The sequence below is a fragment of the Podarcis pityusensis genome, assembly GCF_964106645.2.
Source record: "Podarcis pityusensis genome assembly, chromosome: 8".
Classification (NCBI taxonomy): Eukaryota; Metazoa; Chordata; class Lepidosauria; order Squamata; family Lacertidae; genus Podarcis; species Podarcis pityusensis.
Window position 1 is genome coordinate 6,785,570 of NC_138033.1, and position 27,280 is coordinate 6,812,849.

The window sequence follows — 27,280 nt, forward strand, 5'->3', positions numbered from 1 at the left end:
CCCGCGATGGGGTGAGCTCCCATTGCTCGGTCCCTGCTCCTGCCAACCTAGCAATTTGAAAGCACACCAGTGCAAGTAGATAAATAGGTACCGCTCCGGTGGGAAGGTAAACGGCGTTTCTGTGCGCTGCTCTGGTTCGCCAGAAGTGGCTTAGTCATGCTGGCCACATGATCCAGAAGCTGTACGCCGGCTCCCTTGGCCAATAAAGCGAGATGAGCGCCGCAACCCCAGAAGCGGTCACGACTGGACCTAATGGTCAGGGGTCCCTTTACCTTTATATATATAATAAATGTTCATAAATGTACCAACCAAGCACGTACATAGATATGTGGACCACATGTCTGGAGCAGCACAGGAAGACCGTCCTGAAACCATTTTGACTCCCAAACTGACCAAATGTTTTCTCTGCAAGGAGGGAGGGGGTGAAGGAAGCTTCCCATTGTCTCAGGAATTTGGAAATCACCATCTCAAAGGAATGGCCAGACTACCAGGAAAGGCAATCAGGAAATGTGTTATCAGATAACCTGACAGACAGGAAAAACAACAACATTCAAATTTCTGTTGTAGACCACCTTTTCTGTGATGTAGGTTTGATGTTTGTTTGGGGTGGTCTTGGGTTACACCTCTTCTGTGATGTAGGTATGATGTAGGGAGGGGTGGTCTTGAGCTCCAGGGAAGGCAATTACAGTGGTACCTCGGGTTAAGTACTTAATTCGTTCCAGAGGTCCGTTCTTAACCTGAAACTGTTCTCAACCTGAAGCACCACTTTAGCTAATGGGGCCTCCTGCTGCCGCCGCACCACTGCCGCACGATTTCTGTTCTCATCCTGAAGTAAAGTTCCTAACCCGAGGTACTATTTCTGGGTTAGCGGAGTCTGTAACCTGAAGCATATGTAACCTGAAGCGTATGTAACCCAAGGTACCACTGTATAAGGGCGAGCACACCTTTGTTCTGGGTCCTTCTCCTGCATGTGAGGGGAGACCCTGTTTCAACAGTTCAATAAAGATCAGGCTTACGAGCTGCTTTGCTTCTCAATATTCTCTGGTTGGCATCTGTTATTTTCCTCCGACCGATGGAGAACCTACAAAGGACTCTAAAAGGGCTCTTGTGTCCCCCATAAGGGAATAAGGGCAGTTTTGTTTATTACACTAGGTTAGAGTTGGCACAATGCAATGTCTAGGGGCTTCCTCTTTTTTTGCAATTGAGTTTTATTATTATTAATTTCATTTCTATACTGTTTTATATTTTAAAGAACATATCTCAAAGCGGTTTACGAAACATTAAAACATAAAAGCAAACAATCCTGAATAAAACAAACCCAAGCTTCCAGGAAAATATTTCAGATCTTTCTCCAAGTGACATTTTGTATTCCCCAGTCGCCAAACTGGCATCCAAGATCACATGGTCGCAGTTGGACCCACATCAGTTGCAAAACACGCCTGGTGCCTGGCTAATTTTTCTCACTGTCACCTGCGGACCCTCAAGGCCTCTACCTGGCCCCCAGGACTCTCCCAGGCTACACCCATTTCTTATTTCTCCGTAAGTGTTTTCACCTGGCTGGAATGTGTCCTTGCTTGTCTGAAAGGAAGTTAGTGAGGGTCATGGAAACCAGCCTACTATTCAAGGAGAAAATGTGCTGCTCCCCCCACTTTTGCCCCTGGCTCCTCCCTCCACTGGCATGTGGCCCCCACAAGGTTGCCCAGGAGGAAGTGTGGTCCTCAGGTGCAAAAGGTTCCCTAGGATGTGTCCTGAGAGCATAGCTGTCAACCTTCCCTTTTTTTGCGGGAAATTCCCTTATTCCAGCGCCGTTTCCTGCTGCTATCCCGGATTGTTAGATATCCTGTACACTGTCCCTGGGACAGGTGAGGCTGCTGATCCCTTAATTTCAAATCTGAAAGTTGACAGCTATGCCTGAGAGCCCTCTACGGCCACACGGGGGCCTGGACAGCAACAGTTAACTGTGTCTACGGAGCAGGATTTACGGAGATTGCTCAGCAGTTTAATAGCAGGGGATTACTATGCAGCCAAAGGGATTACTCAGCAAAAAGGAGGCAGCACATCCTGCTCTACTGTGGGTATTTTGAGCACCACCTCGCCCATCTCTGCTATGGGAGGGAGGCCCCCTTGCTTCTTCTGTTCAAAGCTTCGTCAGACTAGAGCAGGGGTCCCCAAACTATGGCCCACGGGCCAGATAAGGCTCAAGGGACTCATTTATCTGGCCCATGGCAACCCTCGCCGCCCACTCTTACCAGTGATGTGCTGTGCAGCTGCTCACTTCCGGGTCGGAGGAGCACCAGAAATAGCTTGTGCGAATGCGCAAACAATATTTCCAGTGCACATCCGGGTCAGAGGAGACTCGTACACATGCGCATAAGCTATTTTCGGTGCAACAGGATGAGCTCCTGTTGCTCGGTCCCAGCTCCTGCCCACCTAGCAGTTCGAAAGCACATCAAAGTGCAAGTAGATAAATAGGTACCGCTCCGGCGGGAAGGTAAAATGGCGTTTCCGGTGCTGCTCTGGTTTGCCAGAAGCGGCTTAGTCATGCTGGCCACATGATCCAGAAGCTGTATGCCGGCTCCCTCGGCCAATAAAGCGAGATGAGCGCCGCAACCCCAGAGTCGGTCACGACTGGACCTAATGGTCAGGGGTCCCTTTACCTTTTTTCTAGGAAAAGTGTTCTCTCTCCCTGCGATTCTGCAGAACTTTGGTAGCATTAGGAGGCAAGATATATCCAAAGGAGAGGGAATCAGACAACTGCTGCTATAGATCATCCGATTCTATCTGAAAGGGTGCGGGTTTCAGGTCACAAGATTGTCATAACCAGAGCAGAAACATCTAAAATATTAATATGCTCTGGTAACCTCGAGGTTAGATTACTGCAACACGTTATACGTAGGGCAGCCTCTGAAGGCGGGTCAGAAACTTCAGCCGGTCCAGAATTCAGCAGCCAGGTTGCTCACCCAGGCAGGACGGTTTGAGCATATCACATCGATCCTGGCCCGACTGCAGATTAGTTTCTGGGCCCAATTCAAAGTGCTGGTTTTGACCTATAAAGCCTTAAACAACTCAGGACCACAATTCAAACTACCCTACCCCAATCAAACTATCCTGGACTTTGTGTTCATCCTCTGAGGCCCTTCAACGTGTGCCTCCTTCGTGAGAGGTCCAGGGGGAGGCAACACAAGAACTGGGCCTTTTCTGCTGTGGCTCCCCGTTTGATGAATGCTCTCCCCAGGGAGGCTCACCTGACACCTTCATCGTGCACCAGGCAAAAACGTTCCTCTTCGACCAGGCCTTTGGCTGATAAACATCAGATACCCTTTTAAATATGTTTGTGGGAAGGGGGTGGGAATAGCGGGATGGGCTTGTGGAAAGGAGACGTCAGACTGTGCCTTCCTGTTTCACCCACTGTTTCCAGCCTCTTTTTGAAGGGAGTGTTGCAAACAAAATCTGCCCTTATTCCCTTATGTGGGACACAAGAGCCCTTATAGAGTCCTTTGCAGGTTCTCCATCGGTCGGAGAAAATAACAGAGGCCCACCAGAGACTATTGAGAAGCAAAGCAGCTTGTAAGCCTAATCTTTATTGAACTGTTGCAACAGGGTGCCCCCTTCACACGCAGGAGAAGGAGGTTACAGACGCTTCAGGTCACAAACTCCGCTAACCCAGAAATTGTACCTTGAGTTAAGAACTTTGCTTCAGGATGAGAACAGAAATCGCACAGCGGTGGTGCAGCGGCAGGCCCCATTAGATAAAGTGGTGCTTCAGGTTAAGAACAGTTTCAGGTTAAGAACGGACCTCCGGAATGAATTAAGTTCTTAACCCGAGGTACCACTGTACAAAAATGCTTTGTGCACCTGCATCTAATCTTGCCCCTTTGTAAAATTTATGTACAGAGGTACCTCAGGTTACAGACGCTTCAGCTTACAGACTCCGCTAACCCAGAAATAGTACCTCAGGTTAAGAACTTGGCTTCAGGATGAGAACAGAAATCGCGCGGCGGCCATAGCGGGAGGCCCCATTAGCTAAAGTGGTACCTCAGGTTAAGAACATTTTCAGGTTAAGAATGGACCTCCGGAACAAATACGGTAAGTTCTTAACCTGAGGTACCACTGTATTGGTGTGTGTTTTTCCTTTTTGTAAATCTACCAAAGAATTTTTTAAAAGGGATTAAGAGGTTTTCTCAGGACAGCGGAGGGCATGTGTGTTGTGTCCTCTTCATTCAGTGGTAGTGGAAATATTTTTGAGGGGTGGAAGGGCAAAAAAGGAGGGTTGAGGAGAGTCAGTTGTGCAGGAGAGTGAGAAATGTCCCTGTTTTCATCTGAGGGATGTTGGAGGTTATGTTATGCTGTTCCGCTTCCACCTCCTTCAAAACCAGCTGCTTCAGAGGGCAGTCTGTTCCGCTGCCCAGAACAAAGGCCCGGCCAGGTCAGCAACTCAGGCAGAAACACAAAGATTTGACCTCCTCTGTGGCAGGTATTTCTTATATTCTCACAGTGTAACAGGAAACCTCTCCCTGTGTGCGCATCTGCATGTTCAGAGTGGACTATGCCTTCCATTTTAATCCAGGAAGAAGAAGCGTGCGGGGAAGCGTGCTTCTGCTATCAGAAGTTTGGGGAACCTGCGGGTTTTGGCATTTCCCAAACAGCCGACTGTAAACGGTGAAGGCGTCTGTAGCCTTTGCTCTGCATCGCGCCTGTTTGCTCGGGATTCACATTAGCGAGGTTCTGCAGATACCCCTCTGCTCCTAAATGTTGCTTACTAGAGTAACCACAGATTTAACGGACTTGCGATATGGAAAAGCAGACGAGGCAGCCAGAGGGAGGGCGAGAGCGGCGGAAAGTTTGACGCAGGCGACACTGGCTTTCAACGCTCGCAGGGTACCAGTGGAGAGACGGGTTTCAGGGCTCCCTCCCCTTTTAACCACAAAGCTTGAAGAGATCTCGCCTCTAACAAGCAGTCTCTCAAGTGTGGGCTGCAGCTGCAGAAGCCTCACACCAGTGATGGGATTCAGGGACAGCTGCCCAGGTTGCAGCTGTTACCAAAAACAGTCTTTCTCTCTCCCCCCCACTCCCAATGCAATCCCCTTTTCCTGTTCACTCAAATCCTATTTGGAGTAAAATACATTTTTGCTACCTAGCTCATGAAATAAAAATTTTTAGGTCATATATATAAAATATGAGAGCTGGACCATAAAGAAGGCTGATCGCCAAAGAATTGATGCTTTTGAATTATGGTGCCGGAGGAGACTCTTGAGAGTCCCATGGACTGCAAGAAGATCAAACCGATCCATTCTGAAGGAAATCAGCCCTGAGTGCTCACTGGAAGGACAGATCCTGAAGCTGAGGCTCCAATACTTTGGCCACCTCATGAGAAGAGAAGACTCCCTGGAAAAGACCCTGATGTTGGGAAAGATGGAGGGCACAAGGAGAAGGGGACGACAGAGGACGAGATGGTTGGACAGTGTTCTCGAAGCTACCAGCATGAGTTTGACCAAACTGCGGGAGGCAGTGGAAGACAGGAGTGCCCGGCGTGCTCTGGTCCAGGGGGTCACAAAAAGTCGGACACGACTAAACAACAACAACATGAGTTACAGTCATACCTCGGGTTAAATATGCTTCAGGTTGAGCATTTTCAGGTTACGCTCTGCGGCGACCAGGAAGTAATGGAACGCGTTACTTCCAGGTTTTGCCGCTCGCGCATGCGCAGACGCTCAAAATTACATCATGCACATGCGCAGAAGCAGCGAATCGTGACACGCGCAGATGTGGGTTGCGTTTGCTTCAGGATGCGAACGGGGCTCCGGAACGGATTCCGTTCGCATCCAGAGGTACCACTGTACTTCCGTTGAAATTTATAATTTGATACTATGAATAGTGTACAGTGGTACCCCGCAAGACGAACGCCTCGCGAGACGAAAAACTCGCAAAACGAAAGGTTTTTTCGTTTTCGAGTTGCCTCGCAAGACGAATTTCCCTATGGGCTTGCTTCGCAAAACGAAGCTTGCCCCGGGGACAGCGGGTCTTCTCTTTTGAAGCAAGGGGCGGCGGGGAGAAGCGATCTTCTGCCCGCAGCCCCAGGTCCGGGGACAGCGGGAAGCGCTTCCCGCTGCCCCCGGACCTCTTTTGAAGCAAGGGGCTGCGGGGAGATCGCTTCTCCCGGTGCTCCGAAGCGGGGCGGGGGGCGGGAACACCTTCTGAAGGCGGGCAGGGGGCGAAAGTCTTTGTCCCCCCTGCCCGCCTTCCCAGGGGCTTTTAAATCGCCCCGGACAGAGGAGAAGTCCTCCGCTGTCCCGGGGCGATTTTAAAATGCCGCCCGCCAGCATTTTAAGATCGCCCGGACAGCGGAGAAGTCCTCCGCTGTCCCGGGGTTTTTTAAAATGCTGGGGGTGGGAAGAAAAGCCCTTGTTCCCCCCCCCCCCCCCGCAGCCTTCAGAAGAGGTCCGGGGACAGACTGTCCCCGGACCTGGTCTGAAGGCGGTTTCCCTAGGAACGCATTAATTGATTTTCAATGCATTCCTATGGGAAACCGTGCATCGCAAGACGAAAAACTCGCAAGACGAAGAGACTTGCGGAACGAATTAATTTCGTCTTGCGAGGCACCACTGTACCTATTAGAGAGCCAGTGTGGTGTAGTGGTTAAGAGTGGTGGACTCGTAATCTGGGGAACCGGGTTCGCGTCTCCGCTCCTCCACATGCAGCTGCTGGGTGACCTTGGGCCAGTCACACTTCTCTGAAGTCTCTCAGCCCCACTCACCTCACAGAGTGTTTGTTGTGGGGAAGATAGATAGATAGATAGATAGATAGATAGATAAATTTATTGTCATTGTCCGTATATACACAGTATACACAACAACGAAAATCAAACACCCACCCAAAGACCGGGTTCACATACACATTTGCACGTATCTCCAACACTCTCATCCTATTCAGACATAATCTATAAAAACATATCATACTCCAGAATGTAACATAACCTATTAAAGGCATAACATAACCTAAAAACCTGTCTCATTCCTTCCTACTCCCTGCTTGCTATTTCTTGCAACTGGCCCTGAGATCATTATTTAGTGCAATCAGAGCTCTTGGATAGAAACTATTCAGAAGGCGTGTGGTTCGTGTTTTCATTGTCCTATATCTTCTGCCCGAAGGCAACAGTTCAAAGAAGTTGTGAGCAGGATGGGTGGGATCTCTCAGGATATTGTGTGACTTCTTCAAAGTGCGAGACGTGAAGATCTCATCCAGGGTTGGTAGTTGGAGCCCAATAACATTCTGGGCAATTTTAATTATTCTCTGTAAAGCTTTTTTATCCGTTTCAGAGCTGCTCCCATACCACGATAATATACTATAGGTTAAGACACTCTCGATGGTACTGTGATAATAGGACAGAAGTAGGTGCTGAGATAGATTCAGTCCCCTGAGCATTCTCAGGAAATACAACCTCCCCTGCACCTTCCTCACAACCATATTAATATTTGCAGTCCATGAGAGGTCCTCAGAGATGTAAATGCCCAGGTATTTAAAACTACCAACCCTCTCCACCTCCTCGCCATTTATGTGCAATGGTAAAAATACACTTTTCTTTCTCCTAAAGTCAATTATGAGTTCTTTGGTTTTTTTGGTGTTAAGCATAAGATTGTTTTCTTTACACCATTGAATTAACCCCTGTACTTCTTTCCTATAAGCAGTCTCATCGTTCTCACTAATGAGCCCCACCACTGTTGTATCATCCGCAAATTTGATGATTGTGTTGGACTTATACAGTGGGGTGCAATCAAATGTGTACAGGGAATAGAGAAAGGGACTTAGCACACATCCCTGAGGGGCTCCTGTGCTTAATACTAGAGTAGAAGAATAGTAAGGGCCCATTCTCACTGTCTGCGGCCTATCAGTCAGGAAGGAAGGGAAAGGAGAATGTTAGCCGCTTTGAGACTCCTTCGGGTAGTGTTAAAGCAGGATATCAAATCCAAAACTTTTCTCTCTTCTCTTTCTAAGAACACAGCCAGTTATGTCTCGTGTGTTTATTGGGCGCTGCTTCGCCAGCACGTAGGTGATGCTCTGATCAAGCAGGCCTCCCTGCCCACATGGGACCACCCACCTGTCAGCCACAGGACGCCACAGAACGATCGAGTTGGAAGGGACCACAAGGGCCATCAAGTCCAACCCCCTGCAATGCAGGACTCTCTTGCCCCATGTGGGACTCGAACCCACGACCCCAGAGATGAAGATGCTCCAGCGCCTCAGCCAAGAGAGGGGGCCCCGTGCACCTGTCAGTGCCAACCAGCTGGCAACCCCGGACTACAAAGAGAGAAGACCCTTCTGAGCGCTGGCTTCTGCTGCAGGAGGGCAAGTTGCATCACTCTGCTGAAGGATGCAGTGCTTTGAAATAAGCGCTTGCAACTTGTGGCACGAGCTGATCTCTGGCACGGTCCATCCCCCCGTTTGCCGCCCCCTCTGCAAGTTCAAAGACCAGCTGACTGAGCAAACTTAATGCCAGGAAGGGCATCAGTTCACGCTTTGATGGCCGGTGGAACATTAACCGCCGTTAACCTGTTTGGCTGCTTTTTCCTGGCACGCACGCTCACCTTGCGAGATGCAAGTCCGTTCAGAGGCAGATTGTATTTTTCCCCCCCTTTAAATAACTTTTTTATTCAAAATTAAAACAAAACACATTATTCAGAAACATATCATCCTTACTTCCCCCCATTTTACCTCCCTCCCCCTCCCCCCGAACCCACCCACCCCCCAACTTCCCTCAGTTCCAGTCTTTGATTTCTCTAAAAATGCTGTTTTCTGCATGTTACAAAGTTGTATAGATCCTCAAACTATTTAGCTGATTATTATCAATTAAAAGTTTGTGAATGTTTATTCAAAACCAGCCAAGGAGCCCTGTTTGCTTGGTTGTGTCTTCAAATACTTTGTAAAGGGTTCCCATTCATCTTTAAAGTCACAGTTATCCTTGTCCCGTAGCTTGTATGTCAGTTTTGCCAGTTCTGCATAGTCCTTCAATTTTTCTTGCCATGATTCTTTAGTTGGGGTTTCTTCAGTCTTCCATCCTTGTGCTATTAAAACTCTCGCGGCCGTTGTCGCATACAAGAAGAGGCAGATTATAGAGCCACTGGCTCCACCTTGTCTGCTGTCCCTCAAAAGCCCCAGAGATTAATCCGAGAGCGGGTTTCATTTCCCCACCTGCGTCTTAAAACAGGGAACGCTGATCACAGCTGCACCTGTAAGGCGCTTTTGCGGTGTCGGCGCTCTTTGCGCTCAAGAGCCCTGTGAGATACCTTCCTATTGCAGCAAAGAGAGAAAGGGACCTGCGTTTCCCTAAGGCCACCTAACCAGGCAATGCTTGGGGTAACATGGAGACAGCGTGGTGTAGTGGTTAGAGTCTCGGACTAGGACCTAGGAGACCAGGATTCGAATCCGCCCCCGGCTATGAAGCTCAGTGGGGTGAGACCGTGGGCCATTCACTGCCCCTCAGCCTAACCTACTTCACAGGGGTGTCTCGGGGATTAAATGAGACGAGGGAGAACTAGGTCTGCCACCTCAAGCTCCTTGAAGGAAAGGTTGGGGTATAAAAGAAATACGTTTGAATTAAGGACCCAACACAAATCTTCACATATCTCAAGGGCTGTCACATGGAAGAGGGTAGGAATCGAACCAGCAGCTTCAAATTACAAGAAAGGAGATTCCAACTAATTATTTTTATTTGTTTGTTTGTTTGTTTGTTTGTTTGTTTGTTTATTCTCCGCCCTCCCCAGCCAGAGCCAGGCTCAGGGTGGCTAACATCAGTAAAATTACAGTAAAAACATAATGGGGGGGGGACCCAATTTAAAATACAGGTTAAAATGCAATTTAAAATGCAGCCTCATTTTCAAAGTAGCCCATAGATCAAAACCATAAGGGTAGGGAAACATAAGGGTCAGACTGAGTCCAAACCAGAGGCCAGGCGGAACAGCTCTGTCTTGCAGGCCCTGAGGAAAGATGTCAAGTCCCGCAGAGCCCTGGTCTCTTGTGACAGAGCGTTCCGCCAAGTCGGGGCCAGTACCGAAAAGGCCCTGGCCCTCGTTTTGACCAATCTAACCACCTTGCAACCTGGGACCTCCAAAATGTTGTCATTTGTGGACCTTAAGCTCCTCCGCGGGGCATACCAGGAGAGGCGGTCCCGTAGGTACGTGGGTCCTAGGCCAGGATGAACTTTCTGACAGTTCGACCGGGAAACGGTCTCCCTTGGGCTGTGGACTCTCCTTCCTTGGAGGTTTTTAAGCAGAGGTTGGGAGACCACCTGTCATGGATACTTTAGCTGAGCTTCCTGCCTTGCAAGGGGTTGCACTAGATGATCTTTAGTGGCCCCATCCAACTCTACAATTATATGATTCTATGAACACCACATCCTCTGCGTCCGTGCACCATGCCAACTCCTATTAAATCAACAGCCCTGCAAGGTGGTGTCACTATTATCCACATATTGCAGAAGGAGGGCTAAGAGAGCCAGCATGGTGTAGTGGTTAAGAGCGGTGGACTCGTAATCTGGGGGACCGGGTTCGCGTCTCCTCTCCTCCACATGCAGCTGCTGGGTGACCTTGGGCCAGTCACACTTCTCTGAAGTCTCTCAGCCCCACTCACCTCACAGAGTGTTTGTTGTGGGGGAGGAAGGGAAAGGAGAATGTTAGCCGCTTTGAGACTCCTTAAAGGGAGTGAAAGGCGGGATATCAAATCCAAACTCTTCTTCTTCTCCCTATCCACCTTACCAAGTTCGTGGCCAGGGTGAGATTTGAATAAAGGATTCCCAGAGCTGAGAGGGACCATCCAGTCCGATGATGGACTTTTCGGAGCTGGCTGACCTGACTGGAAGAGTCCGCTACCAGAAGGAGGAGGATTACCAGAAAGAATGGAAGAAATTTAAAGACTACTTACCGTATTTTTCGCTCTATAAGATGCACCAGACCACAAGACGCACCTAGTTTTTGGAGGAGGAAAACAAGAAAAAAAATATTCTGAATCCCAGAAGCCAGAAGAGCAATAGGGATCGCTGCGCAGTGAAAGCAGCAATCCCTCTTGTTGTTCTGGCTTCTGGGATAGCTGCGCAGCATGCATTCGCTCCATAAGACGCACACACATTTCCCCTTACTTTTTAGGAGGGGAAAAGTGAGTCTTATAGGGCAAAAAATACGGTAATTGGAAAAGCTTGCAAATACCAGATAGGCTTAGGATTTAGATATGTAATGTGATGAATTAATATGTTTAATGCTGAATTGGAAAGAAAGAAAGATGTGAAGTGTTTAAGTAAATTTTTTAAGAATTTAGGTTTTCGAAAACCGTTAAAATGTCATACACCGAAATTCAACCAGGGGGATACGAGGAGGTCACTTAACAATGATACAAAGTTTGGTTTAAATACAGTTGAGATTTATGTTTGTTTGTTTTTAAAAAAATTTGGAAAAACAAAAAAAAATTTGGAAAAAAAAGGAATCTTTTGCTCCATGTGAGGCTTGAACCCACAACCCTAAGATTAAGAGTCTCATGCTCTAGCGACTGAGCCATCCCAGCTGGTCAAACACCCTGGCTTCAATCTCCTGTTAAACAGTACTGTGCCAGAGGGATGGCCGGTCCAACTCTGTATAAGGTACGGTAGATTTCCTTTATTCCAAAGCGGCAGGTGCCATCCGGAAAGACTTCTCTGTCTGAGATCACGGAGAGCCAACACCAGTCAGAATAAATACCAGTCATATTTAACAAGCTTGACTCAGTCTCAAAGGCGGATTCTTGGGCTCTTGGGACCGGTTACACACACACACACACACACACACACACACACACGTCCCTTTGCGGTTTTGGTGGAGCCACGAATCTGCAACCTCTTCGCCACCCACTTCCTGCCTGATGCATTCGCTCTTCCTTTCTGCAAAGGTTCCTCATTTTTAAGAAGAAGATGTTGCTACAGGGGAAAAAAATATTTACTGCATGCATATATATATATATATATACATATAATTTCATCTGTATATCATTTCATAATATCTTGCATCCACACACAAAATGTCAATTGCGGTTTAGGGAACATTACATAACTTATTAGGTGTCCTCGGTTTCCATTATATTTTAAGCAGAAGGTCAAATCATACGCGAGAAAATAATAGATAAGGTTGAGCGGTCACAGAACTTCACCTTCTGATAAATAATGTTTCCCAATACAGTGGTACCTCGGGTTAAGTACTTAATTCGTTCTGGAGGTCCGTTCTTAACCTGGAACTGTTCTTAACCTGAGGTACCACTTTAGCTAATGGGGCCTCTCGCTGCCACTGCGCCACCGCCGCACAATTTCTGTTCTCATCCTGAAGCAAAGTTCTTAACCTGAGGTACTATTTCTGGGTTAGCGGAGTCCGTAACCTGAAGCGTCTGTAACCCGAGGTACCACTGTACGTTCGGTGCAGGTCTTACCTCTTTATTCCGACTCTTGAGACTTGGGGCGCATATTCCCACCTTATTTCTGTAATTTTTAAGTTGTGCCAAACTGTTTTCAATACAGTGGTACCTCAGGTTACAGACGCTTCAGGTTACAGACTCCGCTAACCCAGAAATAGTACCTCGGGTTAAGAACTTTGCTTCAGGATGAGAACAGGAATTGCACGCTGGCAGTGTGGTGGCAGCGGGAGTCCCCATTAGCTAAAGTGGTGCTTCAGGTTAAGAACAGTTTCAGGTTAAGAACAGACCTCCGGAACGAATTAAGTTCTTAACCCCGAGGTACCACTGTATTGTGTTTTGACTGTTGCAACCTGTCCTAAACATCAACAACAACAACAACATCTCTTTTATAAGATTGGCCAACCGTGCTATTATTCCCTGCATGGTTTTACACCATTGCAAGATGCCAGCTGCCTTATCAGATTCCCAGCTTCTTGCTGGGACTAGCCTGGATGTGGCAATAATCCCTGCGCCAGTTCCTCGCTGCCTTGCCACAGAAGAAACCTTCCTTGGACTCTCCTTGTTGCTGCAACCAGCCATCACTCCAAACAGAACCGCCAGACGGGAACAATTCAAGAGACAGCCTCGGCTTCTGCGCCTTCTCCCCCACCCTCCGGCATTTAATATTTGGCTTGGACCGGCCCCAAAAGGCCGCAGCTGCCTCTGCGCCGCTGCCCCACAAGGCGTCGCCGTCGTAGTGAGAAGTTCCAGACCTCGGCACGTGCAGGACTGTGGATTGGCAAAGCTTGCCAGCTCCTGGCTGGCACCCTTCCTTTCTCTCTCTGCTCTTTTCCCTCCTACGCTCAGGCCTGGCTCCAGGATTTTGAGGACTGCAAATCCCTCCCTACCCAAAGCCCACTCTCTCTGGAACAGAGTGGCCTGAGAAAATCAGAAAGAGTTGGCCTTCGGACACCTTGCTATTAGGAGGTGTCCATCCCATTAGGAAACCCGGCAACAAAGAAACTTTAAGGAGCTGAAGGAAGCTGCCAGAGGCTTCTTCTGTTTTGAAATAAAACGAAGGTAGCCTTTTCTCCCATGGGCTCGATTCAGTTCCCCACTTAGTCCTTGAGCCTCGGCTCGCAAGAGGTAGGTGCTGGGTTCATCAGGACCCTTCAACGCAAAAGAGGAATGTCTCCCACAACACAAGGGAGGTTGGCTTTGTCGGAGAGAAGGGAGCGGTGGATTTGAGTGCCTGGCATTCGAAAGCTTTTGCAGCGTGTGAAGGGGAAAGATCCACACGTACAGGCAGTTCAGGGCGATGTCAAAGAACAGGGGTCAGCAAACTTTTTCAGCAGGGGGCTGGTCCACTGTCCCTCAGACCTTGTGGGGGGCCAGATTATATTTTTTGGGGGGGAAATGAACGAATTCCTATGCCCCACAAATAACCCAGAGATGCATTCTAAAGAAAAGGACACATTCTGCAACACCAGGCAAGCCCCACAAATACAGTGGTACCTCAGGTTAAGAACTTAATTCGTTCTGGAGGTCTGTTCTTAACCTGAAACTGTTCTTAACCTGAAGCACCACTTTAGCTAATGGGGCCTCCCGCTGCTGCACGATTTCTGTTCTCATCCTGAAGCAAAGTTCTTAACCCGAGGTACTATTTCTGGGTTACCGGAGTCTGTAACCTGAAGCGTATGTAACCCGAGGTACCGCTGTAACCCAGAGAGACATTTTAAATAAAAGGACACATTCTACTCATGTAAAAACACACTGATTCCCGGATTGTCCGCGGGCCGGATTTAGAAGGCGATTGGGCCGGATCTGGCCCCCGGGCCTTAGTTTGCCTACCCATGTCATAGAATCATAGACCACAAGGATCATCCAGCCCAACCCCCTGCAATGCAGGAAACTTTTGCCCAACGTGGGACTCGAACCCACAACCCCGAGGTTATGTGTCTCTACTGAATGAGCCTACGGTCAGGGAAGAGTGAGACATCTTGGGGTGGAGGGCACGGGGGACACAAAGACCTGCATCCCTGGAGGGTGGGAGGCCTTGCTTGGCTACGCAAGCTGCTCACTAGAATCTTGAGGACTAGAAAGTTGGTCTTCCCTGCCTCCCTTCTTTTAAAAAAACCTCCCAGCACTGAAGGCTTTTGGTGGTGGCTGGTACCCCTTGGCGTGGAAAGCCGGACAGACAGGGTCAGATATTTTTCTTCCAATGGGTATTCCCAGTTTTGGTCTCTACCCTGAGTGTCCCATTTGTTAGGGCCTCAGCTGTGTTTTAAACGGATCTGTTGTTTTTGTGTTTCTTACAGTCTTTATGTGGTTTAGCTCAGTCAGTAGAGCATGAGACTCTTATCCTCAAGGTTGTGAGTTCGGCCATGTTGTGCAGATGCCTGATGATCGTCGTCCAAAGCAACTACAGTCATACCTCAGGTTGCGATAGCTGCGGGTTGCGCGTTTTCGGGTTATGGATGCGCCAAAACCCGGAAGTACCGGAGCAGGTTACTTCCGGGTTTCAGTGCTCGCACATGCACAGAAGTGCTAAATCGCACTTTGCGCATGCACAGAAGCGCCGGATCGCATCACGCGCATGCGTAGATGCAGCACTGCGGGTTGTGGACGCTGCGGGTTGCGAACATGCCTCCCGCATGGATCATTTTTGCAACCCATGGTTTCACCGTACTCTATTCTGAACTTAAAAATGGAAAGCGTAATGCTGGTGGTCAACAAAAGAGCTTTAAAGACTGTCTCAAGGCAAATCTGGAAAAAAAAGGTAGTATAAACACCAACAATTGGGAAACACTGGCCTGCGAGCGCTCCAACTGGAGAACAGCCTTTACCAAAGGTGTCATGGGCTTTGAAGACACTCGAACTCAGGACGCAAGGGAAAAACGCGCTAAGAGGAAGGCACGCTTGGCAAATCCACACCGTGATCAACTCCCGCCCGGAAGCCAATGTCCCCACTGTGGAAGGACGTGTGGATCCAGAATTGGCCTCCACAGTCACTTATGGACTCATTGTTAAAACCGTGTTTATGGAAGACAATCTTACTCGGCTACGAGTGATCGCTAAAGAAGAAGGAGCGAAATATTCCCGCATTGCAGAGGGTTGGACTAGATGACACCGGTGCCCCTTCCAATTCTACGATTCTAACAGCAACTATTATCTTTAAGCCTCTATCAGAGAAAAAAGGTGGGATATAAATAAATATTGTTATCAGTGTTGCAGCCTATTTTCATGGCAGGATTCCAGTTGTGCCTTTTTTAAAAAATAAAAGCTACATGGCAGGTGGTAGCAATTAAAGGGTAAAGGGGACCCCTGACCATTAGGTCCAGTCGTGACCGACTCTGGGGTTGCGATGCTCATCTCGCTTTATTGGCCGAGGGAGCCAGCATACAGCTTCCGGGTCATGGCCAGCATGACTAAGCCGCTTCTGGCGAACCAGAGCAGCGCACGGAAACGCCGTTTACCTTCCTGCCGGAGCGGTACCTATTTATCTACTTGCGCTTTGATGTGCTTTCGAACTGCTAGGTTGGCAGGAGCAGGGACCGAGCAACGGGAGCTCACCCCGTCACGGGGATTCGAACCGCCCACCTTCTGATCGGCAAGTCCTAGGCTCTGGGGTTTAACCCACAGCACCACCCGCATCCCGTGGTAGCAATTAGACTGGGATTATTGCTTCCCGGCATGGAGATGAAATGCAACAGCAAAAGCTAGACCCGTGGAATTCCTGCCTGCCACATAGCTGCCAAAGGCATGAGAGTCTTGCTGGGAAAGCGCAAATGAATGGAAACCGCAACGGCCTTGCAAGCTGCATGGCTCACGGCCCCTGAACGCCCACCCTGGAGCCCTGCCAGTGACAAAGCCCTACCTGCTTAAGAGGACAAAGAATAAAGGTGTTGTGTTCAAAAGTAGGTGCGGCGCCACACCTTCAAGCCACAAAACCCCACCCACTTCGCACAACCCACTGGTGTCGCAGCGAGGCGTTGGGGCACTGCCAGGAGCCGCACCTCGCACGAACCATTTTCCCCAGGTGTCTCGGCGCTTTTAAGAGTCCTCTCCTGAGTTATCCTGGGGCTGCGTGCAAAAAATCAGAATTCAAAATGACCTAAACAGATTGGAGACCCAGCCAGGCCCAAGCTCACAAAATGAATTTCGACTGGGACAAAATGTCAGGTTCTGCACTTAGGCAGGAAGAACCAGGTGCACAAACCTAGGACAAAATCCTGGCTTACTAGCAGTGCATGTAAAAAGGATTTAGGGGCAGAACAGAGGTTCTGGACGTTATGCTTCTGTTAATGCAGCCTAGAATAGAATTAGCCACCTAATAGCAACAAGGAACATTCCTCAGTACAGTGGTACCTCGGGTTACAGACGCTTCAGGTTACAGACTCTGCTAACCCAGATATAGTACCTCGGGTTAAGAACTTTGCTTCAGGATGAGAACAGAAATCGCACAGTGGTAGTGAGAGGCCCCATTAGCTAAAGTGGTACCTCAGGTTAAGAACGGTTTCAGGTTAAGAACGGACCTCCAGAACGAATTAAGTACTTAACCCGAGGTACCACGAATATATATATATATATATATATATATATATATACACACACACATATATATATATATATAAAACTCACTCCTATTTTACAGAAATTGCTTAAAAGCCTTTAAAGCCCTAAACGGCCTCGGTCCAGTATACCTGAAGGAGCGTCTCCACCCCCATCATTCTGCCCGGACACTGAGGTCCAGCTCCAAGGGCCTTCTGGTGGTTCCCTCACTGCGAGAAGTGAGGTTACAGGGAACCAGGCAGAGGGCCTTCTTGGTGGTGGCGCCCGCCCTGTGGAAGACCCTCCCACCAGATGTCAAAGAGAAAAACAACTACCAGACTTTTAGAAGACATCTGAAGGCAGCCCTCTTTAGGGAATCTTTTAATGTTTAATAGACTATTGTATTTTAATATTGTGTCGGAAGCCGCCCAGAGTGGCTGGGGAAACCCAGCCAGATGGGCAGGGTATAAATTTTATATATATATATATATATATATATATATATATATATATATAATCAATCACTGTATTTTTCGCTCTATAAGACGCACCCGACCATAGGACGCACCTTGTTTTAGAGGGCGAGAACAAGAAAAAAAAATTCTCCCCCTCTCTGCGCAGCACCCCTTCAGCGAAGTGGCAGGAGAAACGGAGCCCCTTCCATTTCTGCCGCTTCGCTGAAGGGGCGCTGAGCAGAGAGGGGGAGAATTATTTTTTTATTGTTCTCCCCCTCTAAAACAAGATGTGTTCAGTCGCCTTCAGGAAAAGGCAACCCGAAGCCTCCGGAGCGCGGCGGGAGTTCCCACTGCGCTCTGGAGGCTTCGGGTCCCTATCAACCTGCTCTTTGGGGCTGGCTTCCCCCCCCCCACCAGCCTCAAAGATCCCTGAAGCCTTCGGAGCGCAGCGCAAGTTCCCGCTGCGCTCCGCAGGCTTCGGGTTCCTTTTGCTGAAGCCGGGCTCTCCCGGCTTCAGCAAAAGGAACCTGAAGCCTGCGGAGCGCAGCGGGAACTTGCGCTGCGCTCCGAAGGCTTCAGGCGGCTATCCCTGAAGCCTGGAGAGCGAGAGGGGTCGGTGCGCACCAACCCCTCTCGCTCTCCAGGCTTCAGCGAAAGCAATGCGAAGCCTCCGGAGCGCGGAAGGAGTGCTCCCTCTGCGCTTTGAAGGCTTCACGTTGCTATCGCTGAAGCCAAGGAGCCTGCATTCGCTCCATAGGACGCACACACATTTCCCCTTAATTTTTGGAGTGGGAAAAGTTCGTCCTATAGAGCGAAAAATACGGTATTTTTTTTTTAAAGGTACCTGAACATTTTGATGCATAACTTTCTTTCTTGGAGGCCTAGACTTGCCCGTGGGCATCAGGTTGGCAATAAACAACCCATGTACAGCCTTTGCCAGCCTGATGCCCCTTCAAATGTTTTGCACAATGGAGGCTGATGGGAATTATCAGCCCCAAACATCTGGAGGGCACCATGTTGGAAACTGGGCGTAGGGAGAAAACGGTGTCTCGGGTTTTGTTTTTTGAAATGCAGGCTGTTGTTCCGAGTGTGTTTTCCCTGCGCTGGCTAAGAGGGTGCCCAAATTGCAGTCCAAACCATCTGGGCACAGGGTTGCAGGAGGCGGCTGAAGAGGCGATGCAATATTTCCCTCTCAACAGCCGAAGAAACAAACAAACCTCTCTTTTGTTATGTTTAGAAAAGGGGAAATGAAAACCTGTTGACAGCAGCACATCCGCCTGGCAGCTCGCTGGTCATTGGTGCTAAGTCCCAGCTGCACCTCACCTCTTAAATTAAAGGGGAACCAAAAAAAGACTCCGCGGACGTCACAAGCGGGTTAAGTCACAGGAGAAAAGCAGAAATTAATTGCCCCTCTCTTCCCTTCACCCTCCGTGAGAATCAGAGCTGCCCCGAAAGAGACTCTGCCAGAAGTTGTGGATATCTTCATATTGCACATGTAAATAGCTTCCCCCAGAGAATCCTGGGAACTGTAGTTTAAGGGTGCTGAGGCTTTAGGAGAGCTCCTCCTTATCCCCTCATAGAGCTACAATGCCAGAGTGGTTTAAGCTGTCCCTCTTCCTAGGGAGCTCTGGGAATTGTAGTTCTCCGAGGGGAATAGGGGCCTCAGCATACATTTCAGTCCTAGAATCATAGAATCGTAGAATCATAGAGTTGGAAGAGACCACAAGGGCCATCGAGTCCAACCCCCTGCCAAGCAGGAAACACCATCAGAGCACTCCTGACATATGGTTGTCAAGCCTCTGCTTAAAGACCTCCAAAGAAGGAGACTCCACCACACTCCTTGGCAGCAAATTCCACTGTCGAACAGCTCTTACTGTCAGGAAGTTCTTCCTAATGTTTAGGTGGAATCTTCTTTCTTGTAGTTTGGATCCATTGCTCCGTGTCCGCTTCTCTGGAGCAGCAGAAAACAACCTTTCTCCCTCCTCTATGTGACATCCTTTTATAGATTTGAACATGGCTATCATATCACCCCTTAACCTCCTCTTCTCCAGGCTAAACATGCCCAGCTCCCTTAGCCGTTCCTCATAAGGCATCGTTTCCAGGCCTTTGACCATTTTGGTTGCCCTCCTCTGGACACGTTCCAGTTTGTCAGTGTCCTTCTTGAACTGTGGTGCCCAGAACTGGACACAGTACTCCAGGTGAGGTCTGACCAGAGCAGAATACAGTGGCACTATTACTTCCCTTGATCTAGATGCTATACTCCTATTGATGCAGCCCAGAATTGCATTGGCTTTTTTAGCTGCCGCGTCACACTGTTGGCTCATGTCATGTTTGTGGTCAACCAAGACTCCTATTCCACGGCTTCCCACAAAGCATCCTGGGAGCTGTGGTTTGTTACGAGGGTGCTGCTGAGAAGCCCATTCCCCTCATGGAACTACAACTCTCCAAAGTTCCTTGTGAATTGGGATTGTTTAAGCCGTTTTGGGAACTGTAGCTCTGGGAAGGCGAAGAAATCTTTGCGGAAAGCCGTTCACCATTTAAAACGGCACCTTAGTGGTTCAAATGAGGGGCGAAAAAGAAAGCATTCAGGAAAACAGGCATTCCCTGGTCCCGTTGTTATGTTCCGAAACTGGCACGAAATGGGAAAGTCGGAATTAACAGGGGAGGTTGCAGCCTAGAGGAGCTTTGGCCCTCCAGATGTTGCAGGACTACAACTCCCATCAGCCCCAGCAAGCCTGGCCAATGGCCAGCGATGAGGGGAGTTGTAGTTCAACAGCGCCTGGAAAGCCAAGGGCTCCCCAAGCTTCCTGTAGGCCTTAAGTCAGGGAGCGCAACATGTGGTGGGAGTCTAAAAAGGTGAAAAACTTCTGGGAAATGATATATAATGAGATGAAAAAAATGTTGCAATATACATTTATTAAAAAACCAGAAGCATTTTTACTAGGCATTGTAGGAGATGATATAACTAGAAGTGATTGTAAGTTGTTTCTGTATGCAATGATGGCAGCAAGAATATTATTGGCACAAAATTGGAAGCAAGAAGAATTACCGACGAAAGAAGACTGGAGGATGAAACTAATGGACTATGCAGAACTAGATAAACTAACGGGAAGAATTCGAAACTGGCGGGACCAGAGATTCACAGAAGATTGGCGTAAATTTACGGACTATTTGAAAAGTAGTTGTGATGACCAAATTACATTTGTAGGTTTACAGGAAGTTTTGTAAGGTTAATAATTGGAATTATTGCTTTATTGAGTGAAAAGGATGGTGTTAGTTATGATAATTAAGGCAATATGAATTTAAGAAATGTAGAACAAATTATAAAAATGGAAGATCATCAGAAGTGCTGATGGAAGTCCAAAAAGATTGTTTAAGAGATGAAATTTTGTGGAATGCATGATAATTAATATGCTTGAAAATTAATAAAAATTATATATATATATATATATATATATATATATATATATATGTGTGTGTGTGTGTGTGTGTGTGTGTGTGTGTGTGTGTGTGTGTCAGGGAGGGCAGAACCCGTAGCCTTGCAGGTGTTGTCAGATACAACTCCCATCAGCCACAGCAGGCGGATGATGGGAGTTGTAGTCTTGGGCAGTTGGGCAATCACAGCAAAGGTGGAGAGCTGGCTACAATGGCACTTGGTGTGATCCGAGAGAATTTCCACCGTCTGTCAAGGCTGAAATAGGGAGGGAAAGTGAATAAAAGGAAAACACAGAGCAGCCAAGAGAGAGGAGGGGAGTGAATTTGATGGGCAGTCCACGGCCCGTAATTCCACTGGGACTGAGATGACTTTGACTACGTTTTCCATCACCCCCAGACATCAGCCATGGCATTGCAGACCAACACATCTCCTTCTTTGGAGGTTTTAAAACAGAGGCTGGACGGCTGGTCATGCTTTAGCTGAGATTCCTGCATTGTAGGGGGTTGGACTAGAACATGGGTAGGCAAACTAAGGCCCGGGGGCTGGATCCGGCCCAACCGACTTCTCAATCCGGCCCGCGGATAGTCAGGGAATCAGCGTGTTTTTACATGAGTAGAATGTGTCCTTTATTTGTGGGGCCTGCCTGGTGTTTTCACATGAGCAGAATGTGTGCTTTTGTTTTTTAGTTTTTTTATTAACAATTTCAACATATCAAAATATCATATCATATTCATTATTACCCCCTTCCCCCCCATCAAATCCTCCCTCCCTCCCCGAAACTTCCCTCAGCTCCTCTCTCTGATTTCTCAAAACCTATTATTCTCTGCATACTGTAAAATTGTATAAATCATTATATTATATTATCTACTCTGTTAACAATCAGAATGTGTGCTTTTATTTAAAATGCATCTCTGGGTTATTTGTGGGGCCTGCCTGGTGTTTTTACATGAGCAGAATGTGTGCTTTTATTTAAAATGCATCTCTGAGTTATTTGTGGGGCATAGGAATTCATTCATTTTTCCCCTCCAAAATATAATCTGGCTCCCCAGAAGGTCTGAGGGACAGTGGACCGGCCCCCTGCTGAAAAAGTTTGCTGACCCCTGGTCACTAGATGACCTATGGGGTCCCTTCCAGCGCTACAATTCTATGATATCTGGCGGGTCCTGTAGCTTCTCCCCCCTCCCTCGCTTCTGAGGCCTAAACCCTCCACTGTGACCGAGATGCCGGGCGCTGGGCTAAATAGCTGCGTTGCACAACAGCCCTGCAGAGTCTACTGTACGTCCCATCTGCTGCTTTGAGGGAGGAGCTAGGTGCATAGAATTAACCACCTCAAGGGGAAAGTTGAAGGGGTGATGAAGTGACGGCCCCTGCCATATGTAAACGAAGCTGGGATCCACTTAAGTAGAGCTTTTCGATTACAGTCATACCTCATGTTACGTCCGCTTCATGTTACAGTGGTACCTCGGGTTAAGTACTTAATTCGTTCTGGAGGTCCGTTCTTAACCTGAAGCACCGCTTTAGCTAAGGGGGCCGCCCGCTGACGCCGCGCCACTGGAGCACGATTTCTGTTCTCACCCTGAAGCAAAGTTCTTAACCCGAGGTTCTATTTCTGGGTTAGTGGAGTCTGTAACCTGAAGCGTATGTAACCTGAAGAGTCTGCAACCCGAGGTACCACTGTACGTTCTTTCAGGTTACGTCCCCTGGCAATCCAGAAGTACTGGAAAGGGTTACTTTCAGGTTTCGCCGCTCGCACATGCGCAGAAGTGCAAAATGGCATCACGTGCATGCACAGAAGCGGCGAATCGCAACCCATGCGTGCGTAGACGCGCCGCTGCGGGTTGTGCTCTTTTTCTGTTGCAAACAGGCCTCCGGAACGGATCCCGTTTGCAACCAGAGGTACCACTGTACGCTGAATTTCCACAGCCAAGAAAAATGGACCTGGTGAATGTCTGCCTGCCGCGTGGCTGTTAAGAGACAAAGAAGGAAAAGAAGCTACAGAAGGGAAAGCTACAGGAAGTGTTGCGCTTGAAGAAAATAACCACTTGAATTACAAATATAAGCCACAGCCTTGTATTTGCTATTCACCTGGTCGCCTGTGGAGAGTTGGAAGAGTCTCTAGGCGACCAGCAGGCAAGTGCGCCCCCCAAGTCTTAATTTGGACGCGGGTGGCGCTGTGGTCTAAACCACAGAGCCTGGGGCTTGCCAATCAGAAGATCGGCAGTTCGAATCCCTGTGACGGGGTGAGCTCCCATTGCTCGGTCCCTGCTCCTGCCAACCTAGCAGTTCGAAAGCACATCAAAGTGCAAGTAGATAAATAGGTACCGCTATGGCGGGAAGGTAAACGGTGTTTCCGTGCGCTGCTCTGGTTCGCCAGAAGCGGCTTAGTCATGCTGGCCACATGACCCAGAAGCTGTACGCCGACTCCCTCGGCCAATAAGGCAAGATGAGCGCCACAACCCCGGAGTCGTCCGCGACTGGACCTAATGGTCAGGGGTCCCTTTACCTTTTATCACAAGGCAAGTGGGCCAGCGTAAGACTTGAGGGCTTATCTGTAAGGCTGATAAGACGAACCTCAATGAAGTTGGAATTTCTTTCTCTCTTTTTTTTGTTTTAAATAAGGAAAAATCACACAATTTTCATGAAGGCTAGAAAGAAAAATCATTTATTTTTATTTTTTAAAAAACAGTTCACTGAAGTGAGCCCTTGTTTGTAAAGATTAGGGTGTTCCCCCACCCCGGGAACCCATAACCACAAGACACGTCTGAATTTTCCCCAACCTGAAAGAAAAGATTCCAAAAGAAATTCCAGCGTTAAATGTACAGTACATTTGCATATGCAGATCAGCATCTGATAAACACACCCCTCATTTTGCTAGTCAGGGGGAAGAAAGAAAACATAATTTTTTGCGGGGTGGGGTGGGGGAAGAGGAGGGAACCAAGAAAACCCCAAAGACAAACCCAATGTATTCCAGTTAAGACAGCTGCAGATTTGATTACAAAAAGTACCTTGTTCTTCCGTTCAGGAACTGAGAAGCCCTTATTGACATCGCAGAAACCCTCCCAGATATTTTCACACACATCGTTCCCTCCCACCCGCAAGAAATAAGAGCACCTCCGTGCCTCCGTTGTGCGTGATCTGGGAATTATTTTAATGTGACTTCACAGGCAGAAAAACCCACAAAACTAGGGAGGCAGGGTAAGAGTGACTGAGCAAGGAGGTGGGAAATTAAGTGCCTTCTTATATCATCACCACCGACACAGAACTTTCCAAGTCAGGGGAGAAGTGCATTAAAACACATATCCTAGTGGCTAAGATCTCAGATCTTCGCCAGCAAATTAAGGCCTGGTCCACCCAAATTAACCACTGCCTTCCAGCTTAAATTTGCAGCCATCTGTGCCCTAGAATCCGCAGAGAACTGGCTGCCACATTCACCCTACCCAGGTGTTGGGCTCGAAAAGCTTTGTTTAAGGTGGGTTATTTTTCATCATAAGGTGGGGGGGGGGCAAACAATGATGTCTTTCCACCTATTTCTTTGCAAGGTAAAGCACACAGCTTTCCCCCCCCCCCCAAAAAAAACTCAGGGGAAACAGCCAAAAGCAACATTTTACTTTGAAGAAATGAAAGGGAGGCAGACGATATCTGGGAGAGAGAAAGAGGCCAGAGGTTTTATTCCACACCCCCCACCCCCCCAAGCCTAAATTCCCATCACACAAATTCCCGATGACATCCGCGGTCACACACGTTTCGTGCCAGCGGAATTGGATTATCTCGGGACGCCTAACCAGATGGCGGTCACCTGACTTTTAAATTCTGTCTCGTTCCGACGCGATCGCCCGGGAATCCGACTGGCGGATCCTGCCCCCCCCCCCCCCCCACAAAGCAAAGCAGATCCGTTGGAATGTCAGCAAGATTGGGGGCGGGAAGAGACGTGCATGGTGCGATCGGGTGACGAGTGATTTTGGAAGCAAGGGGGGGGAAACATACAGCGCAGGAATGTTAAAGAGTTAAACTTCCCACCCCGTGAAATACTTTCAAAGCGTACTTTTCAAGTGCAGTTTCTAACCGTGGTTAAATGCAGCTTATTTGGGGGGAGAAAGAAAGATTGCCATCAGGAGCAGAAGGTGGGGGCACACCTGGTCACCCCCTCCCTCCAAAAAAATAATAATCCCCACTATTCAGGGATCTGAGCAAAAATCAAGGGTTTCAACAGGCACAAAAAAACAGCGTCAAAACTTCTGTTCTGTAGGGTAGGGGAAGAGAGGTGCATTTGCACAAAATATTGCCACCATGAAATTCAGGCACAGAGTTCTGCATCCAAGTCCCACACCAGTCTTGGTCCTGGGTGCAAGGGGTTTTTTTGGGGGGGGGGAGGAAGAGGCACAGATCCCTTCGCCGCCGCAGGTTCAATTTGGGAAGGGGCCAAGCAGGCGAGATGTGGTTGCCGCTCTACGGCTGGCAAGGAGGGACGAAGAGTTTGCTGCAGATGTGCGTTAAGAGCTCGCTGAGCTGTGCAGAACTGCTCCCTCCCCCTACTGAAAAGGGGGGGGGGAGAGGAGAATGAACACTCCTTGTGGGAGTTATGAGTCACGCTTGCTCAAAAAAGATCACGCCCAAGCAGAGCAGGCTGCGGTGTGGGAACATGGCACAAAGGACAGCAGGCAAGACTTCTCTGTGGGGACAGCAGGAACACGAGGCCCGATAGGTCCCAGGGAGGGGTGGGTGCGCGGAACAACCCTACCCAGATCGCTTGGTACCTTCCGTACAATTCCACCGCCACGAGTCGGTGTTTTCCAGAAAACGAGCCGTTTCCTTTCTCCCCAAAGCACAGAGGAACAGGCTCCCGATCCGTGCCCCCGTGCAATAAGCAAAAATTAAAATCTACCTTAAGATGCAGCTTGCAGTTGGGGACCCCTGTGCGCATCGAAACAAGGGTTACCAGAAAAATCAAGGCCTGAGCCATGTGGCCATGCAACGGCTGCCTCTTTTTCATGGGGGACAAGAGAAGAAAGCTTTCTTCCCGCTGCAGTGCCAAAAAACCATTCACACCGAGAATTTGCCCCTGTGACATACACACACGGTCCTCACCTGTTAGTTCAGGGGGCGAAAGGAAATCGGGAAAAACTAACCGGATCTTGTGTCAAAGAGAGGGGAGGTTTCTCACCCAGCAAGGCATTCAAGCAAGAAGTTTGCAAAGTTAAACTGAGATCTCCCCATTGTGATCCTGGGCAGGAAGGGGAGGGAGGTGGAAATGCCCGACTACCTGAGTAGACCCATTTTGCTGGGTGGGTGGGGTGGGGACAGAGGACGAATCCATTTCAAGTTCAAAAGCTAGCAATTTGGAAGGGCGGGGTCATTTGCGAGTCCTCCCTGCCCAGGGTGAATCAAGGGATGACAAAGAGAGATTCCGCCCCAAATTGGTCACTGCTTCTTAAGAATCGGCCTCAAATGCAAAGGGGGGTGGGGAAATAAAGGGAAATACGATCTCGAGTTACAGCAGAAGTGTGAAATCAGGCAAAGTGATTCATGGTCCCTGAAAAGAAGCCTCTTATTTGTTCTGTGCCTCGGATCCTGCGCTTAGTTTAAGCTGCTACGGACCAAAAATTTCACCAACTTTGTCGGTAAGATTAGGAAGCGAGGAGAATCCGCACCCACCTGGAAAACAACCGGTGGAGCACGTTTCTCACATCGAACACACACACACAAACACACCCCGGTAATGAACACGTAGTTCCCAGCAGCTGGAAGACGGTCTCAACCAGTCTCAACCACCGCTGAAGCGGAGTTAAATCAGCCTTGCGTACCTGGCACCCCCCAAATGCAGGGGAGGCTTGGAGTGGTGGTCCAAAAGACCTGGAGGGCACCAGGTTGTCAAATACTGGGTCCAATGGCCCTTTCTCTAGGATGAGAAACTTGGCAAGGCCGATCTTTAGCCAAGGCTGTGGCCCAGAGATGGGAAAAGAGAGAAGGGGGTGGCGTAGGCGATTCCCCGTTTGGGGAAACAAGTTTTGCAGAAGGATGGCATCGGAACAGGGCAGAGGAGCAAAACAGACCCAGATCGATTCAGTCCGGGTAGAAATCTGGCCAGGTTGGAAGCCAGGAACTCCCCAACCCAAAGTCAAGTGGAAAGCCCAGGAAGCTGTCCAGATCTGTAAAACCCCCCCCCCCAAAAAAAATCCACCTGTCCCTTGCTGAAAAAGTGGAGGGAAGCTCCAGCTGCCTCCGTCAGGAAGATCTAGGTTCTGGCGAGAGGGAGCCAGCCCCAGCTCTGATTAATGGTTCCTTCAATTCCACCCACCTTGTGGTGGGGGAACTGGTTCGGCCGGGCGTTGGCCTCGCACATCCTTGCCTACACCAAGCAAGCAACCCCGGCAGGTTGAGCAGGTCAAGAGAGAGAGGGGAGAGGCAGGGAAAGAGAGACGGGTGTTCCCAGCAAAGG

At 48.8% G+C, this 27,280-nt stretch overlaps 1 long non-coding RNA gene across 1 annotated transcript in view; it reads left to right on the forward strand.

Annotated features, from left to right (window-relative positions):
- Window positions 1-3,571: 3,571 nt before the first annotated feature.
- Window positions 3,572-27,280, forward strand: part of LOC308484589 — an 81,032-nt gene continuing 57,323 nt past the window's right edge. Inside the window, exon 1 of the long non-coding RNA XR_013990018.1 lies at window positions 3,572-3,629. This is a non-coding gene — a long non-coding RNA (uncharacterized lncRNA). The remainder of the gene's footprint in view (window positions 3,630-27,280) is intronic.